The 17145-nt window shown below is 40.9% G+C and overlaps 1 protein-coding gene across 3 annotated transcripts in view; it reads left to right on the top strand.

Moving 5' to 3' along the window:
* Positions 1–17145, top strand: part of fbxl17 (F-box and leucine-rich repeat protein 17) — a 694756-nt gene that overhangs the window by 625478 nt on the left and 52133 nt on the right. The window lies entirely within an intron of this gene.

Raw genomic sequence — 17145 nt, 5'->3', positions numbered from 1 at the left:
CACAGCCTGGTATGGGAACTGTACCTCCCTTAATCACAGGACTCTGCAGAGAGTGGTGTGGACAGCCCAGCGCATCTGTAATTGTGAACTTCACGTGATTCAGGACACTTACAAAGGCAGGTGTGTAAAAATGGCCCGTTTGGTCACTGGGGACCCGAATCACCCCAACCACAATCTATTCCAGCTGCTACCATCCGGGAAACAGTACTGCAGCATAAAAGCCAGGACCAACAGGCTCTGGGACAGCTTCTTCCACCAGGCCATCAGACTGATTAACTCACACTGATTTGAGTGTATTCTATGTTACATTGACTGCTCTATTTATTATAATTTATTATAAATTACTCTGATTGCACGTTTAGACAGAGACGTAATCTAAAGATTGTTACTCCTCACGTACGTGAAGGATGTAAGAAATAAAGTCAATTAAATTCAATTCACTCAATGATTCAGGAGCGGCTTCTTCCCCGTCATCCAATTTAGGATGGACATCGAACTTATGAACACCACCTCACTACTTTTTAAAATTTTTTATTTTTGCACTACTTTTTAAATTTAACCACTTATATATACTTACTGTAATTCAAGTTTTTTCTCTATTTTTATCTATTGCATTGTACTGCTGCTGCAAAACAACAAATTTCACGACATATGCCGGCGATATTAAACCTGATTCTGAATTCAGACATTTGATGCATCCTTTAAATTTGAGCAAATCTGGCGACCTTTTATTCAATATTTTCATTTGATTTGATTTATTACTCTTCCAATTTTTTTTTGGAAGTTTTAGATTTGATCAGAAAGTCTTTCCTTTTTTTTGGTCATATTCTCAGAATGGACTGCCCAGTCCCTTTTTTTTCTTTTTTCTTTTTTCTTCTCATTTTAAAAATTTGAAGTTTTTTTCTCTCTCTATGAATTGATAAGAGGAGAATTAGTTGTCTTTTTTATTATATACTACATATTAGCTTAATACTATGTATCATTTTGATAATGTCTATTTCACTTTCTGTTTGTATTGTTATTGATATATATGTTTGAGATAATTCTCCTCTTGTTTGTATATATGCTCTTTTTAAGTCAATAAAAAGATTAATAAAGAAAGAGAAAGAATTCTGATAGGTTAAGGTTTGAAAATGCAGGTCAAAGCTGTAAAAAAAACGCCCAGCAAATCAGGCAGTGTCAGTGGAGAGAGAAAAACTGTGTCAGATTACAGCCTACACCAGTTTGAGTACAAGTGTATAAGATGATGAGAGGCATTGATCGTGTGGATAGTCAGAGGCTTTTTCCCAGGGCTGAAATGGCTAACATGAGAGGGCACAGTTTTAAGGTGCTTGGAAGTAGGTACAAAGGAGATGTCAGGAGTAAGGTTTTTATGCAGAGAGCGGTGAGTGCGTGGAATGGGCTGCTGGTGACAGTGGTGGAGGCGGATACGATAGGGTCTTTTAAGAGACTCCTGGATAGATACATGGAGCATAGAAAAATAGAGGTAACCCTAGGTAATTTCTAAACTAAATACACGTTCAGCACAGCATTGTGGGCTGAAGGGCCTGTATTGTGCTGTAGGTTTTCTGTGTTTCTATGTTTTACAAACAGATTTCAGATTGCCAGCAGCAGCTTTTAGGTTTGCAGAAAGTAACAGAAACCAGCATGGCTTCCATTTAATAAAATTATTGTTTCCAGTTCATTTTTATGTGTGCCAAAATGATCATTTACTTACGATGCAATCCTTTAAAACTAAATTTTAGAAACCAACACCTGAGAAAGGGTGCTGTTAATTGATTACCACCAAAATGTCGATGGATCAGGAGCTGAAAAAGAGGTCAATGCAGCAATTTATGCTCATCCAAAGTCTGACTGACATCTCAGGTTCTGATGTAGTCCTGAAATAATGCTTGGAATATATAACAAACTCTTTTGTTTATCCATCAAATATTAAACCTGGAGGCATTGGTTTAATTGTCATTTAGCCTGAAATTAGCAGCATTCTCTAAATAAGTGGTCCCCAACCACCGGGTTGCAAACCGGTACCGGGCCACAAAGCTTGTGCTACCGGGCCACAAGGAAACAATATGATTTGGCAATATGAAACGATATGAGTCAGCTGCACCTTTCCTCATTCCCAGACACGCACTGTTGAACTTGAACATCCCCCCCCCACCCCCGGGTTGGCCGGTCCGCAAGAATATTGTCAATATTAAACCAGTCCGCGGTGCAAAAAAGGTTGGGGACCCTGCTCTAAATTATTATCAGGATCTTAGCCAGTGCCTGGGATTGGTAAATATTAGGCATGTGTCATCTCTGATGGTTTCAACCAGTCTTTGGTGACTACCACAGAAACAGATTAACAGCAGCATTTCACCTATGGAGATGATTGCATACAAAAATACTGGTTCCTCCTCTTCATTAACTAGTTACTCTATCTGTGTGTCACCCTATACTGCAAGAAAACTAGAAAAACGTAAGTATAGAGGCCCTCTGTTGGTTAGGGTTGACCATGGATATTGTAACCTCGCTGTCTACGTGATACACAAGCCAGGGCAGTACATTATGGAGAGCAAGCAGCCGGCTCCCCCTCTCCAAACAGCTGACGAATCCAAAGGAATGGCAGAGACCAATACAGTTTGGTACCGGTGGCGTCGCACGAGTTGCCAGTCAGCATTGACTCAACATAGGACCGCCTTAGTGACTCCAGCTCTGGATTTTACCTCAGCGTTAACTCCCAAAGCCTTCCCCGTGAGAGGGTATAGCCGCAAGGCTGCAGAGGTTTGAGATCAGATTTTTCTTCTCCTAGATAAGCTACCAATCATAGCTGATGTGCCCCATCTTCCAAAGTAAATGGTTTTAAGGTGCCAGTAACTTACCTTTGCTCTTCCTCCTACCAGTAAAAATGGTTCCGCTGGGCTTAGTAGCTAAGTCACACGTGAAGGCCAAGAGATGGATTTGGTTGTCAGAGGCTATTTGAGATGCACACCATTTTAGGAGCATTTAATAGATAGTGGGAGCTTATTCCCACTACCTCCCCCAGCTTAACCTTCAGGAACCAAAGTGTAAGTTAATCTTGTGTATTTTGTCCAGATGATCTGGTTATTAAAGTTGAATAGTTGGCAGTGTGTGTGAAATGTGAAATGTGAGCTTGCAGCTTTCAGCAGTGCTTTGTGTTTGGAGGTGTAATGAAGTAACTCCTGAATCTTGATTGATGAAGATTGTTGATAGGATTCTGATGAATTGAGCTGAACAAAAGTCTAGTGTTGTAATCGATAATGTATGACATTTGAAGATGCATTCATTGAGCTTGACCACTTGTATGAGTTCTTCATAATAATTTTGGAAATTTAGCCATGTCTTCAGGACTTAATTCCTGATGGCTATAGGATCCTCTATTATGTGAGCTTATTTCTACTGGGGATCTAACACCTGACAGATATAAGACAGCTAGGAACCTTCTCCACCACAACATCTAGCACAGTGCCAGAAAACTGAAAATCTGCTTCCACTGTTGCATCATCCTTTCCTGTTTCCAGTCAGAGAACACACACCAGCATTTCCAGGCACAATAAACTTCACATTTTAAAAGTTAACACCACCTTAAAGTAATGCTTCTATCACTGAGAGCTCTGACCTTGCTTTGAAGTGTTAAACCAATGAAGAATATCATTAGAGCTAGCTGGATACCACAACAATTATAATTAGCAGACACTATAATTATAGTGGGATATTTGAATTCACAGTCCTCATGCTTGTTGGGCTGTCGAATTTAGCTCCATATAGCTCAGGAAGGAAAATTACTTCAAGCTCCATTCCTGGAGTCATGTGTTTGCAAATTATGTCTTTTTGGGCAAATTGAGATCAAATTAAATCTATATTAAATTGGCTTAGAAAACATAGGGAATTTTGTGTTGTTAGCTGTTGTGATATAATCTTCCCATTATAGGTCATGCATTTAAATGCTGGTAGTTACAAGAAAACATTATGGCATTTAGCTGCATTAGTTTAAGCTGTGCCGTGTGAAAATGCAAACAAAGATTTTGCAGCCTATGTCCAGACATGATTACTTTTCCATATTCCCACTTTGAAAGTGCTGTCGGTGGAGCTGATTTTGCTGTATTAGCATCTCCCACACAATCTTTCTGCTGCCTCAAGCAGCTCTTCCAAAATGCTATTCAGTTAGTTTTTGTTTAGATGTCCAGGGTACGTCTGTGTTCAAAATCACAGAAATGTAGTGAGTCTTACCCAAAGCTCACTCAACTCAAATCTATTAATTTATACCAGAACTGCTAAGTGGAAGACTAAAGGTTCAATCTGTGCATCACACAACTTCTGGAACATGAGGCTTATTATCTTGAATGATGGACTGTAATTAGAAGCAGTTTTATAATAGCAATTACCTGGTGTAGATTAAACCTGCTCTTAGCCTCACACACAACAAAAACATAACACTGCAGTAGTAGTGAAGCAGCAATATGACACTGCCTGAAATAGTTTGCAATAAAGGTTTCTACACTGGTAATATTGATTACTATAATTTATTGTTTTGTATTTGCATAAATTTAAAAAGGAGCAGCATGAAAGCAAACCTGTCTCATGTCTGTACTTGTATTTCATCGCCTACTTTAGCATTTCAGATTTGGTTGGAAGGGGAACAAAGTCCGTGTGCTGAGAATCAGTGAATCTGAACATGAAAATATTGACTGAGCTTTTACTCTGCAGCCAGGCAGTAAATTCCATCTAAAGCAATTCACACTTGTTTCTTCTCAGTTTGTGCCTTCAGAAGAGCTTTGACCAAATCTTGTGTTAATTTTTCTCAGCTGCATTTATTGAAAGGAATCACTTTGCCATTCTGTTAGTTTCTTTGTTAAAGACCCACTCTCTAAATATTCATGCACTCTATAGGTAGCTTTCCTTTCTGTTAATTTACTTGCCGTTTTCTCTTTGTTGTGCTACCATTTTAGGATGGGGACCTTGACAGAGCTTTATAGGGAGTCTTTAGTTAAATAAATGAATTCTCAGGCAAAAGGGACTTTGATTTCTACTGGAGTTTGATCAGTCACTGGGATTGGGATTTTTTCATCAGGCTAAGAAAAGAAAACATTTTCAGGGCAAGGCTACCCTTTTAAAAACTGCTTAAAAAGCCCAGCAGTGGGTCTGCAGTGTCAGAGGGTCCTGCATTTATATTGGTGAAGCTGTTTTCAGAACTGTTGCCAATGTCATTAAATCTTGGTAGAAATTGTGACTTAATTCATAAAGCCAAAGAGCAGCCCTGAAGAGCAGTTTAAAACTCCTATGAGGGAGGTGAAAGTAACAGGTTGAATGCAATTGAAGTGATGCTTAAGGGCAGCGGTACCATCCTTACAGTAACTTTGCTCATTTTCTTAAGGTTTCATTTATTATTACCCACAGCAATGACTTAAAATTATTACAGTAGGAATCAATGTAATTTTAGATTTCTGTTGTTCACATAAAATTGGCTCCGGTATAGTTCTCATTATGGATATATATTGCAATCTATACATCAAGCCTCATTACAGCTGTATTAGATAACACTGGAAAATGGGAACCAGAACTGTGATGCATCGGATATCAGAACAGAGAACTGTACAGCACAGGAACAGTTCAACCCATGATGCTTGTCCAACCAATTTAAACTGCGTATCTGCCTGCACATTGTCTATATCTCCCCATTCTTTGCCTTTTCATGTTTCTGTCAAAATGCCTCTCAAATGTTGCTGTCATATCTGTTGCCACTTCCTTTGGCAGCATGTTCCTGGCATGCACAACATTGTTTAAAAAAAACTAGCCTCATTAATCTCCCTTAAATTTTCTACCCTCACTGTAAAGCAATGCCCTCTGGTATTTGATATTTCCACCCTCTGGTGAAAGAGACTCTGACAATCTACCCTAACTTATTTTATATCACCCCTCAGACTCCAACACCTGAGAGAAAACAGTCTCTTTGGCTTAGAGAAACATCCATGAGGTCAACTTTTGTGAACTGTGAGGATCAATTACCTTGCATTGATGAAAGCCATGCCTCCCTCTCTTATAAGGGAGATACCTTGTGGCTGCAACTGGTAATGGAAATCATTCCATAAATCTTTGAAGCTTGTTGGAAGCCAATACTGATTGCAGGCAAGATTGGGCATCCCATTTTACCAAGACCTCCCTGGCAGCCATGGTCAACAAAATGGGGGCGAGGGGAGAGATTCTCTTTACAAAGGGGATTGTGAAATTTCACAGAGAGGTGATTGAGTGGGAGTGGGGTGAGGTGGGATCTGAGACCAACAAAAGTACAATAACATGGAGCAACAAAAGAAATAAAGGCCAGATAGTGTGAGTAAGTCAATGTACATGTGATCAAATCCCATCTTCCAGCACTTCCCCATTGTTCAGTAACCTCTTTCAGTCAGAAGTCTTATTTAACAATGGTGTGCCATCTAGGTAAATTCAATACATGAATAAGAAAGTTGAGAGGGCTAAGGCCAAACAAGAACAGCTGGGGCTAGTGGCTAGGCAACTCACTTGGTATGGACGACTTGGGCTCATGGACCTGTTTCCATACTATATAGCTCTATGTACCTTAAAGTGCGAAAGTCCTTGGTAAGTTTCACATCCATACCTCTCTACTTCCATCAACACACATCAAAGTTGCTGGTGAACGCAGCAGGCCAGGCAGCATCTCTAGGAAAAGGTACAGTCGACGTTTCGGACCGAGACCCTTCATCAGGACTAACTGAAAGAAGAGCTAGTAAGAGATTTGAAAGTGGGAGGGGGAGAAGACGGCGGGGAGGGATGGAGCCAAGAGCTGGACAGGTGATTGGCAAAAGGGATATGAGAGGATCATGGGACAGGAGGCCCAGGGAGAAAGAAAAGGGGGAGGGGGGAAAACCCAGAGGATGGGCAAGGGGTATAGTAAGAGGGACAGAGGGAGGAAAAGGAGAGAGAGAAAAAGAATGTGTGTATATAAATAAATAACGGATGGGGTACGAGGGGGAGGTGAGGCATTAGCAGAAGTTAGAGAAGTCAACGTTCATGCCATCAGGTTGGAGGCTACCCAGACAGAATATAAAGTGTTGTTCCTCCAACCTGAGTGTGGCTTCATCTTTACAGTAGAGGAGGCCGTAGATAGACATATCAGAATGGGAATGGGACGTGGAATTAAAATGTGTAGCAACTGGGAGATCCTGCATTCTCTGGCGGACAGAGCGTAGGTGTTCAGCGAAACGATCTCCCAGTCTGCGTCGGGTCTCGCCAATATATAGAAGGCCACATCGGGAGCTCCTACTTCCATGTTAGCTTTCAGTCACGGCAATTAAGAAATGCAGGAGTCAAGCAGCATCTGTCGATGGAGAAACCAATTAACATTTTGAGTGAGGGATCCTTCTTCAGAACTAAAGGAATTCAATGTAATGTCAATTGATGTAATTCAATTGACTAAATGGAGATAGGTTAAGACATATCAGGGGATATGGAGCATGAGTTCTGACTTAGCAAGACATTTTCCAGAAGTGGGCTGAGAAAGCAACATAATGTAAATATGCTAATTAGAAATGGTGATAGAGTAGTTTACCTGAAGTTGGAAAATTCATTGTTCATTCTAAAAGGTTGCAATGTGCTGAAGTGGAAGATGAGATATTGTTGCTATAGTTTATGTTGATGGAGGAGGGTACAGACTGACAGATCAGAAATAGAATGAGATCGAGAATGAAATTAACAGGAAACTTGGGGTCACCTCGATAGACTGAGTGCAGGTGCTCCACAGAACAATCTCCCATTGCCAGATACTTTGTTCAGTATTCTTCCCTGTTTCTTGCAGGAGAAAGTAATACGCAATTGGTGACAGCAGCATCAAGCTAGCACAGCATAAGTAAGGCTCCAGTGGTTCACTTCAACTTGGAGAAGATAATGTTGGCAATAACTGAAGAGGCATCGCAGTGCTAGAGAGAGCATGACAGATGCAGCCCTCACCATTTCTTCCCCTTATCCTGCATTATCTTCTGATTTACCAGCTACAACCCCCAACTTGCCCCTTTTCCTTACTTTAATCCTGTCGTTTTGAAGACAGGAACCTGGATTCAGCCTTGCACAGCACAACCAAAATCATACTCAGAATCAGAACCAGAGTTATTTTCACTAACATACTGTATGACATAAACATCTGTAGTTTTGTGGCAGCTGTACAGTGCAAAGTCACAAACTTACTGTAAATTATAAATATAGATAGTGCAAAAAAAGAATAACAAGGTAGTGTTCATGGGGTTATGGATCATTTAGGAAACTGATGACAGTGGGGAAGAAGCTGTTTCTGAAATGCTGAGTGTGAGTCTTCAAGCTCCTGCGCCTCCTTCCTGATGATAGCAACGAGAAGAGGGCATATTTTGGGTGGAGAGTCTTCTTAGTGATGGATGCTGCCTTCATGAAGCATCTCCTTGAGGATGTCCTCGATGGTGGGGTAGATTGTACCCTGACATTGACCATTTTGAAGCATTCTGAAAATTTGGCTGGGTATTTCTGGATCTGAGTTGTCATCGTCGTGGCTATCCCTCGAGGTTGAGGATGATAGTCTTCGTTCTGAAGAAGTGGCCCACAGAGTGAAAGGTGCCTGTGGGTGTATTTGTTTAACGTGTACTTGATGTTGCACTCCAAGAAGCACAGGATACTTCACAAATCAACCAACTGATTCCAATGGCATGGAAACCACGACGATTGGAGCTGATGGATTTGTTGCAGCCTTCATCCGCCTTCACAGCCGTTGAGTTCGAAGTAACTTCGTCCGCCTGTTCCACCGTTGAGGTCTTGGTTGGATTGTTCTTTGTCAGGGACCTCATCGCTCTCGGGATCACAGGACCACACAAGCTTCTCCACCACGACAAGGTGACAATCCATGGAGATCTGAGTTACCATTGTGTATTGCCTATAAACACTGGGGGAGAACCTAGACCCTGTTGTCCTGGGACAACTGCAGTTAGTAATGCAGTGCTGATGAGATAATTATAAAGTAAAGACATCACCCATACCAAAAATTCTCTCTTTTCCCCCTCCCGTTGTTCAGAAAATAGAAAAGCCTGAAAGCTGCTACCACCAGACTCCAGGCAACTTCAGTGCCACTGTTGTAAGACCATGGTAGAGATCCCTAGTACATCCCTAGATGGATTCCTGACCTCACAATCTACCCTGTTATGACATTGCATCATATTGTTTACCTGCACTGCACTTTCTCTGTAACTGTAATAGTTTATTCTGTACTCTTTTATTGTTTTACCTTGTACTACCTCAATGCACTGTGTAATGAATTGATCTGTATGAACAGTATGCAAAAGAAGCTTTTCACTGGATGGGACAACGATAGTTCAATCCCAAATCCAAACAGAAGGATAAGTGGGGTAAGGTAACAAAAGCAGCATAGAACGTGACACCATGGATCATTTACAAATGCTAATTATCCTTTCAGTAAATCCTTCAGATGTGCCAAGAAACTTGGCCAGTTGGAGGACAACCATACCATTATGGAAAACTGTATAATCTCCACACCGATGGCAGCTGAGGTTAGGTTGAACCTCATGTCCCTCAAGCTGTGCTGTTCTCCTACTAGCTGTTGCATTTCCATGCCACACACAGTAGTTGAATCACTCTGAAGAATGTAGAACAGTACAGCACAATACAGGCCCTTTAACCCTTTAACTTACTTCAAAAGCAATCTCACTCTTTCCTCCCACATAGCCCTCCATTTTTCTTTCATCTGTGTGCCCGTATAAGAATCTCTTAAATGTCCCTAATGTACTCCCAGCAGTGTGTTCCATGCACCCACCACTTTGTGTTATAAAAAAAATCTACGGTACCTCTGGCATCCCCGCTATACTTTCCTCCAAATAGAGTTATGTTCCCTTGTATTAGCTATTTCCACTAGGGGGGGAAAAAAGCAATGACTGTCCACTTATCATTCCATACTACTCTTTAAAGTCACCTCTCATACTCCTCTGCAAAGAGAAAAGCCCTAGGTCGCTCAACCTATCCTCATAAGACATAAGAACATTCAACTTCTGACATGCTGGGAATCATAATATTTATACTGCTGCTCTGCTTAAGTTTCTAATCAGTGGTAACTCCCGTATGTTAATTTGAAATTTGGAAAGGGTCTGTAGGAGATGTTTGGATTCACTCCTGTTGGGGATTCAAAGACCCAAAGTACATTTGTTATCAAGTTATGTATGCAGTTTTAACCTTGAGGTTTGTCTTCCCACAGACAGCCACGAAACAAAGAAAACATCAAACACCTATTCAAAGAAAAACATCAAACACCTCCCCATGAGCTTAAAAAAAAACAAATCTTGCAACAGCAAAAAAATGAGTGAGAAACACAGAATATAAAGCACAAGAACGAAAGAGTCCAGGCATATTCAGATCAGCTCAGTTCCGTTCAGTCTAGCGCTGTTGTTCATTATCTGCAATCTGCCCTGATCAAAATCGCCTAAAATAGAAATAAAGAAAGGAGCAACCAGGAACCAGAGACACATAATAACGTGAACTACAGAATCCAAGCCACAAACCGCGTCGATTAAACTTTTCCCAAGATCCAGGATTCCAGCGCAATCATCCGGCAGCATCGAGTGGGGGGAGGGGAGGGAGAGCGAGCGAGAGAGAGAGAGAGAGGGACACACACACACCTTCCTCTGGGAGTAGAAAGCGGGAGGGAGAGAGAGAGAGACTGTCACGCACAGACACCTTTCTCTGGCAGCAGCGAGCGAGAGACTGGTAGACAGTGCTGAAAGATCTTTATCTGGGATGTTTAACATCACTGCTCATTGTCACTTAGCATGGCTGAAATTTAGCCAGTTCTTCCTTGCATGCAGGCACACACTGCTCCATTCTTTAAGAAACAGCAATTTGATTAAGCACAGTAGTTTCAAGTTCTGTTGAAAGTCAAAGGACTTTCTAAGATTGCCTGCTTCCTTCCTTGGGCTTATTTCTTATTCCTTGTTTCATTGTCCTCTTTCCTCACCATCTCCTTCCTACAGCTTGAGGTAAGGGCTGATCTTTTCTAATTGCCAGTTATGTGAAGGATGCAACAGAGGATTTTTTTGCAATATGATTCCACTGTGCTCGAGGCAGGGGAAGTGTTGCGAAAGAACCAAGCTTGTCTGCTTTATACTGTTCTTATAGAAGTGAGCCTCTTGTTATATAATATGTGATACTGGCTTCTAGCAGACTTAAGAAGGGTGTGAACAGCCATATGTTTAGCAGATGTCTCTTGAACCAAGTCAGGCTGCTGCTTGATAAAGAAGTCATAGCTTATTCTAAGTTTAAGGTTTTCACTTTTATTATGTTTACCCAAGATTGTGGACAAGATAAGGTTGCAATATGGAAGAAAATGGCACCAGTGAACAACGAAAGCATGAGTGACATCCTTCAGATGGTTCAGGAAACTACTTTTTTTCCTTCATTTACTTCACCTTTTTATTTCAAAAGTAGTTCTTTTGTTGGAGCCTGTGATCTACATTTTGGTGTGTGTTTTTGGGCCATTCTGGCCTTTGCTGTCTCCAAGGGAATTTGGAGAGTTTTTGAGTGAAGCATGCAGCCTGGAGGCCAAGAAATCTGGAGTTGGGGCGCATGCCCATGATCAACTCCATTTCTAGCTGAACCCGCTGATTGAAGCATCAAGGAAGATTGAAATCAGCGAGGACAAGAGCGGAAGGTGAGCAGGAGTTCAGCATGTGATTGGTGTCTCTCTTCCTCTTGCTCAATGCTGCCAGAGGATGGTGCAGAATCCACGGGTCTTGGGCAAGGTTTAATCAGTGCGGTTTCTGGGTTGGACTCTGCAGTTCATGTTTCTGGTTTCTGATCGCTCAGCTCTTACATGGTGTTTTGTGCGATTTTGATAGGTGCAGACTAATGATAGGTCTACAGATCGCGAGTAGCTCTGGATTGAATTGAATTGAGCTAAACTAAATATGCTTCGACCCTTTTGATGCTTTGTGATTTTGTGTTTTGCATTCTGTGCTTTTCCCTCTTTTTTTGCAGTTTGCATGATTTTTTTTGTATGTTGGGAGTTTGATGTTTTTCTTTAAACAGGTTCTATGGTTTGCTTTGTGGCTGTCTGAGGGTAGATGAATCTCAGGATTTTATACTACGTGCATACTTTGATAATAAATGTACTTTAAATCTTTGAAAAGATGGAGATTGAGTCCATCATATTTCAAGATTTCAACATATTGCCCTCATGTTAACGTGGTTGCAACGAAAATACAATGGCACCACCAGGAAGACCGCAAACCTCAAACAGAACATTGCTTGATTGTTTGCCCAAGGAGAAGGAAATAAATTTAGTTCTTTCAGGCCTCCCACTACTGCTTTCCTGCAAGTAGCCGCAGATGTGTCCAACACCAACCTGGAAAGGACCAGTGTCATGGTCCCTTCTGGCAATCCCCCACCTTGCTATTTAACTCAGGAATTGGGCCTCAATCCCCTTGTTGAAGTTCCAGTCGTTCCCAGGTTCCACTAACTACACACACCTGCTTTCCATCAGAAAATGCAGGATAAAGACCCTGTGATCACAAGGAGCTGCTAGTTTGTTGGTCGACTCTGGTGTGAGTAACCTTGTTTCATGGTTCTTAGGACTAGCAGTTCTAAGTCTAGCATCGCTGCTGGATTCTCTCCAAACCCAAGACTTCAGGTAAATACTCTCCTGGAAACCGATTCCTCGCTCGCTACGGCAATAACGCCTCCCGACTCTGCCTCCGCGCCCGTGTTCTGCACTTGGGTTTGTCCACCACCACGCTCATGTAACAGCCAGAGGAAGTGAAACTCAGTGCCACAAGGATTTTAACTGCCACGATCAGGCTGGTTTTATGTGAGAGCCAACCTAGAAAAGTAGAAACTCTTCAAGAATTAAGGTTCAGTCACTTTGATGGCATAGAACTCCTAGTAAAGAAATTCTGGACATAATCACCTCCTTGGAGATGTTGTCTGCCACGTCCTTCCTCTCCTGGAAGGAATCCTTGGGTTTCTTTCATCTCCATCCTGTCATGCTGTGAGAAAGAAGGAGCAGATATCAACTCCCTTTCTATTTTGTTATTCTGGATAGCTCAGTCAATGGAGCCATCAGTCATTTGATTTTAGTCTGAGGGTCCAGGGTTCAAGTCCATGTCCAGGTGTTGAATTTGGGGTGGCACGGTAGCCTTGCAGTTTACATTGCTTTACAGTGCCAGTGATCACCGATCGGGGTACAACTCCTGCTTTCTGTGAAGAGTTTGTATGTTTTCTCCATGACCATGTGGGTTTTCTCCTACATTGCAAAAGACATACAGGTTAGTGTTCGTAAATTGTGGGCATGTTATTTTGACGGGGAAGCATGGTGACGGTTGCAGGCTGCCCCCAGCATTTCACTGTATGTTTCGATGTACAGTGAAATGCTGGGGGCAGCCTGCAACTGTCACCACGTACATGTTTCGATGTACATGTGACGAATAAAGCTAATCTCTCTAAGTTGCAATTGGTCTGGGTTCAAGTTAAATTTTAAGCCACAACACTTACTCAAAACCTCTCAAAATCTAGTGAACTCCAACAACCATAGGCTGACAAATCAGCACATCCAATTTTCCACCCAATCAACCATCCACAAGCCTGTGCATAATTAAGGAACTCTATAATTGGACCAAGGTGTGGTGCCGAGTGGTGGAGGATAAATGGTGCAGGAATTTCTTTCTCTTGCAAGTACTGGTTTCACATACTTAAAAGATGGCTTTAACTATATCATCCTGTTTTATCTGGCAGCATTGCATGAGGATTGATGTTATGATCAGTCTACCCTGTGTTCTTCTGGCATATGGGAGAGAGATATCCTTACCATCTTTGCCAAGTTAATGGATGACAGAATTTGCGAAGAAAAATGTGTATGCAAGCTTAATGTTAGAAGCTTGAGTCAGATAGGCAAACAAATAATGGATCCTAAAGAGGAGAATATCTGCAGATGCCAGAAATCAAAACAATACTCACAAAATGATGGAGGAAGTCAACAGGCCAGGCAGCATCTATGGAAAAGAGTAAACAGTTGACGTTTCGGGCCAAGACCCCGTTCTGTTAAAGGTTCTCAGCCTGAAATGTTGACTGTTTACTCTTTTCCATAGATGCTGGCTGACCTGCCTGAGTTCCTCCAGCATTTTGTGTGTGTTGCATGGATCCTAAAGAGCCCAATTTCAGCCTAATATGATAGTGCAGTTTGTGAAATTGCAGACTGGTGCAGGCATCATTCTCAGATTATGCTTATTTCCTCAAAGAGAGATTGGCTAAAGGCTCTTTTATATATAAAAAAAAGACATTATAATAATTTAGATGTCACTTGCTTGTACATATGTTTTTTGGTGTAATTCATTATGCTCAGATGTTGCGTTTGATTTAACAGTACAGAAAAAGCTGTCCTGAGAGTGCACTGGAGAAGATTATATAAATAGGGGATAACACTCTTTCGACACAACCCACTTTCTGTCTCCCTACCTCCAAACTTTCATCTTTAGGTACCATTCAGTCACTAGCTTGCTTGCCATGCTGATTTCTGTCCGCGAATGTAAGCAAAGATGTATTTACGCAGAAGAAATATTCATTAATGACAAGTAGATAAGGTTTGAATCCTTTTAACTGTTAGAGTTTAAAATTCAACAAATCTTCTCTTTCTCCTGCTTTTAATGTTCTGCTTGAATATCCTCCACAATAAGTGTTGTGGAACTAAAGTTCTTTTTGAATGCCTGTTGCCCCATTGTGCCTTTCTCATGTAGCCATTTGCCACCATTGATTCAGGACCAGGTTTTTTTTATATCACTGATATATATTACACTTTTTGTTTTGTGGCAGCAGTACAGTGGAATACATAAAACGTTACTATAGGTTACATCAAGAAACATAAAAATAAATAGTGTGAAAATAAAGAGAGCTAAGTAGTTGCAGATTATTCGCCCAGAGGTGTTATCGCAGTCAAGCAGTATCAATACTAACCTGGTGGATTCTTGCTCTTTCCCATGTGAGATGACATAGCTTGTCATGGAATACAGATTGAACTTCATGCTATCCTATTCTGCACATTTTTGTTGCAATCTTAATCAGCTGTTCTCCTGAAACATTGAATACAGGAATAATTTTGAAGGCTGTTTCTTTACTGTCAAATTGTATAAATATACTGTTAACCATTTATGCCAGAAAGACCTCAGAATTACTGTATGGTTTATGTTGAAGAAAAAGAGGAGAAAAAAAATCCAATCATTCGGGAAAACACCAGGAATTCGTAGAGGATCTTTGTTTTTGGAACGTCATTTGAGTTTAGCTGGTAGGTAATGCATTTTTAGTTAGTAGTATAAACAGGACACATTTTATCAATAACATGGTAACGGACTAATAAGATTTTTCTTAACTTTTAAGATGAACAAGGGAAAAGTAAACAAGCGCACTAACCTTTGACATTTTGGACTGGGGTTGATTCCGCCCCAGACTGATGGAAAGAATGTCGCCTTTCTCAGACAGCTGTTAATGATCAGCCTGTCTTAACCCGCTTCCAGTAGACTGCATTTATGGCATAAATAGTGATGATATCATAAAATTGATCTGTTTGCAGCCTTGGATTTAGTTATTCCTAGATGATGAGCTGAGGATTCAATATCAGCACCAAGGAACCATTGACTAGAGGTTCACACCAACAATTCAATGCAGTTAATTCTGTATTATCAACCAATTCACTAGCATAAAATGAGATCTAGTACTTTGCGGGGAAGTTGATAATTAAAGAGATGTGTCAGTTAGTAACAGTGTCACAAAAATGAGCAGATAAGCTCCTGGTCTGGAGTGTGTGCCCAGTGGGTCAGCACACTTGGCTAAGTTATGATGGAGTTCTGAAATGATTAATACAAAAAAAGTTTGAGTTATAATGTACATCTGAGGACATTCTTAATTTTTCATTATTTCTGTCATAAAATGGTAGCTCTTTGATAAACTTTCTCTATAATTAGCTTTTTTAAAGCACATGAAGTTCAGTAGTATAAAGTTGGAAGCAATCGTTGGGCTTAACCCTACAGAGAGGTGAGGCAAGAATGACTGTCAGTTTTCTTTTGAGTCAAAGCATTTGGATTTGTGCCTGACGTAAAATTTAAGCTCTGAATGTTGATTGTCTAAAATACAGATCACTGGGGATTGTAAGAGCACTTTGAATGTGAAAAATACCAAGCAACTTGAGGAGGAGCAAAAAGTTTTTCCAGTGCTCAGTGTTCCATTCTTTTAATCAATTCCTTCTGCAAAATAACTGATCGTCATTAAATGTTTTGTAAGGTTTATCTTATTTAAAAATCATAACTATCCAATAACATAGTAACTGCAACTTCGAAATGAATTTCAAAAGCAAGATTTAAGATTGTTTTTTCCAGTAAGATGTTATTTCCAGTACACAAGTGTAAAGGAGAACGAAATAATTGTTACTCCGAATCCGATACAGCACAAAAAAGCACAATAAGACAAAGAACACAACAATAAAGAACAATAAATATAAATACATTTAGATAGATTATATGCATAGATTATTTCTCCATAAAGGGACACTAGCCACAGGAGTGTCTGTACATAAGGTGATTCTGACAGGAAATGATAAAGTAGTGTTGGTGGGGGTTGTGGAGAGGTGGATTAGTGGGTGGAAGCCTTACTGCTTGGGGAAAGTAACTGTTTTTGATCCTGGTGTGTATTCTGTGTGGCCTCCTCCCTGATGGGTGTGGGATAAACAGTCCATGAGCAGGGTGGCTGGGATCCTTCATGATGTCACTGGTATTTTTCTGGCATCTTCCTATTTATGCCCTTGATGCCGGGTAGGCTGGTGCTGGTGATGCATTGGGCAGTTTTGATTACCCATTGTAGGGCCTTACTGTCTGCCGCAGTGCAGTTTTCATGCTACATAGTGATGCAATATGTTAGGATGCTCTTTATCATGCATCTGTAGAAGAATATGCATAGTTCAGCTCTCTTCAGCCTCTCCAGAAAGTAGAGGTGTTGGTGAGTATTCCTTATTCTGTAGGATGTGTTCTTGGAAGTTGTGCGAGATGTGCACTCCAAGGTGTTTGAAACTGCTTGCATTTTCCAGTGCTGTGCTGCCTATGTACAGTATTGTGACAAAGTCTTAGGCACATA

This window comes from Mobula hypostoma, chromosome 16, assembly GCF_963921235.1.
Source record: "Mobula hypostoma chromosome 16, sMobHyp1.1, whole genome shotgun sequence".
Taxonomy (NCBI): domain Eukaryota; kingdom Metazoa; phylum Chordata; class Chondrichthyes; order Myliobatiformes; family Myliobatidae; genus Mobula; species Mobula hypostoma.
Note: the sequence above shows the minus strand (reverse complement) of the source record. Positions and strands in the feature narration are given on the sequence as shown.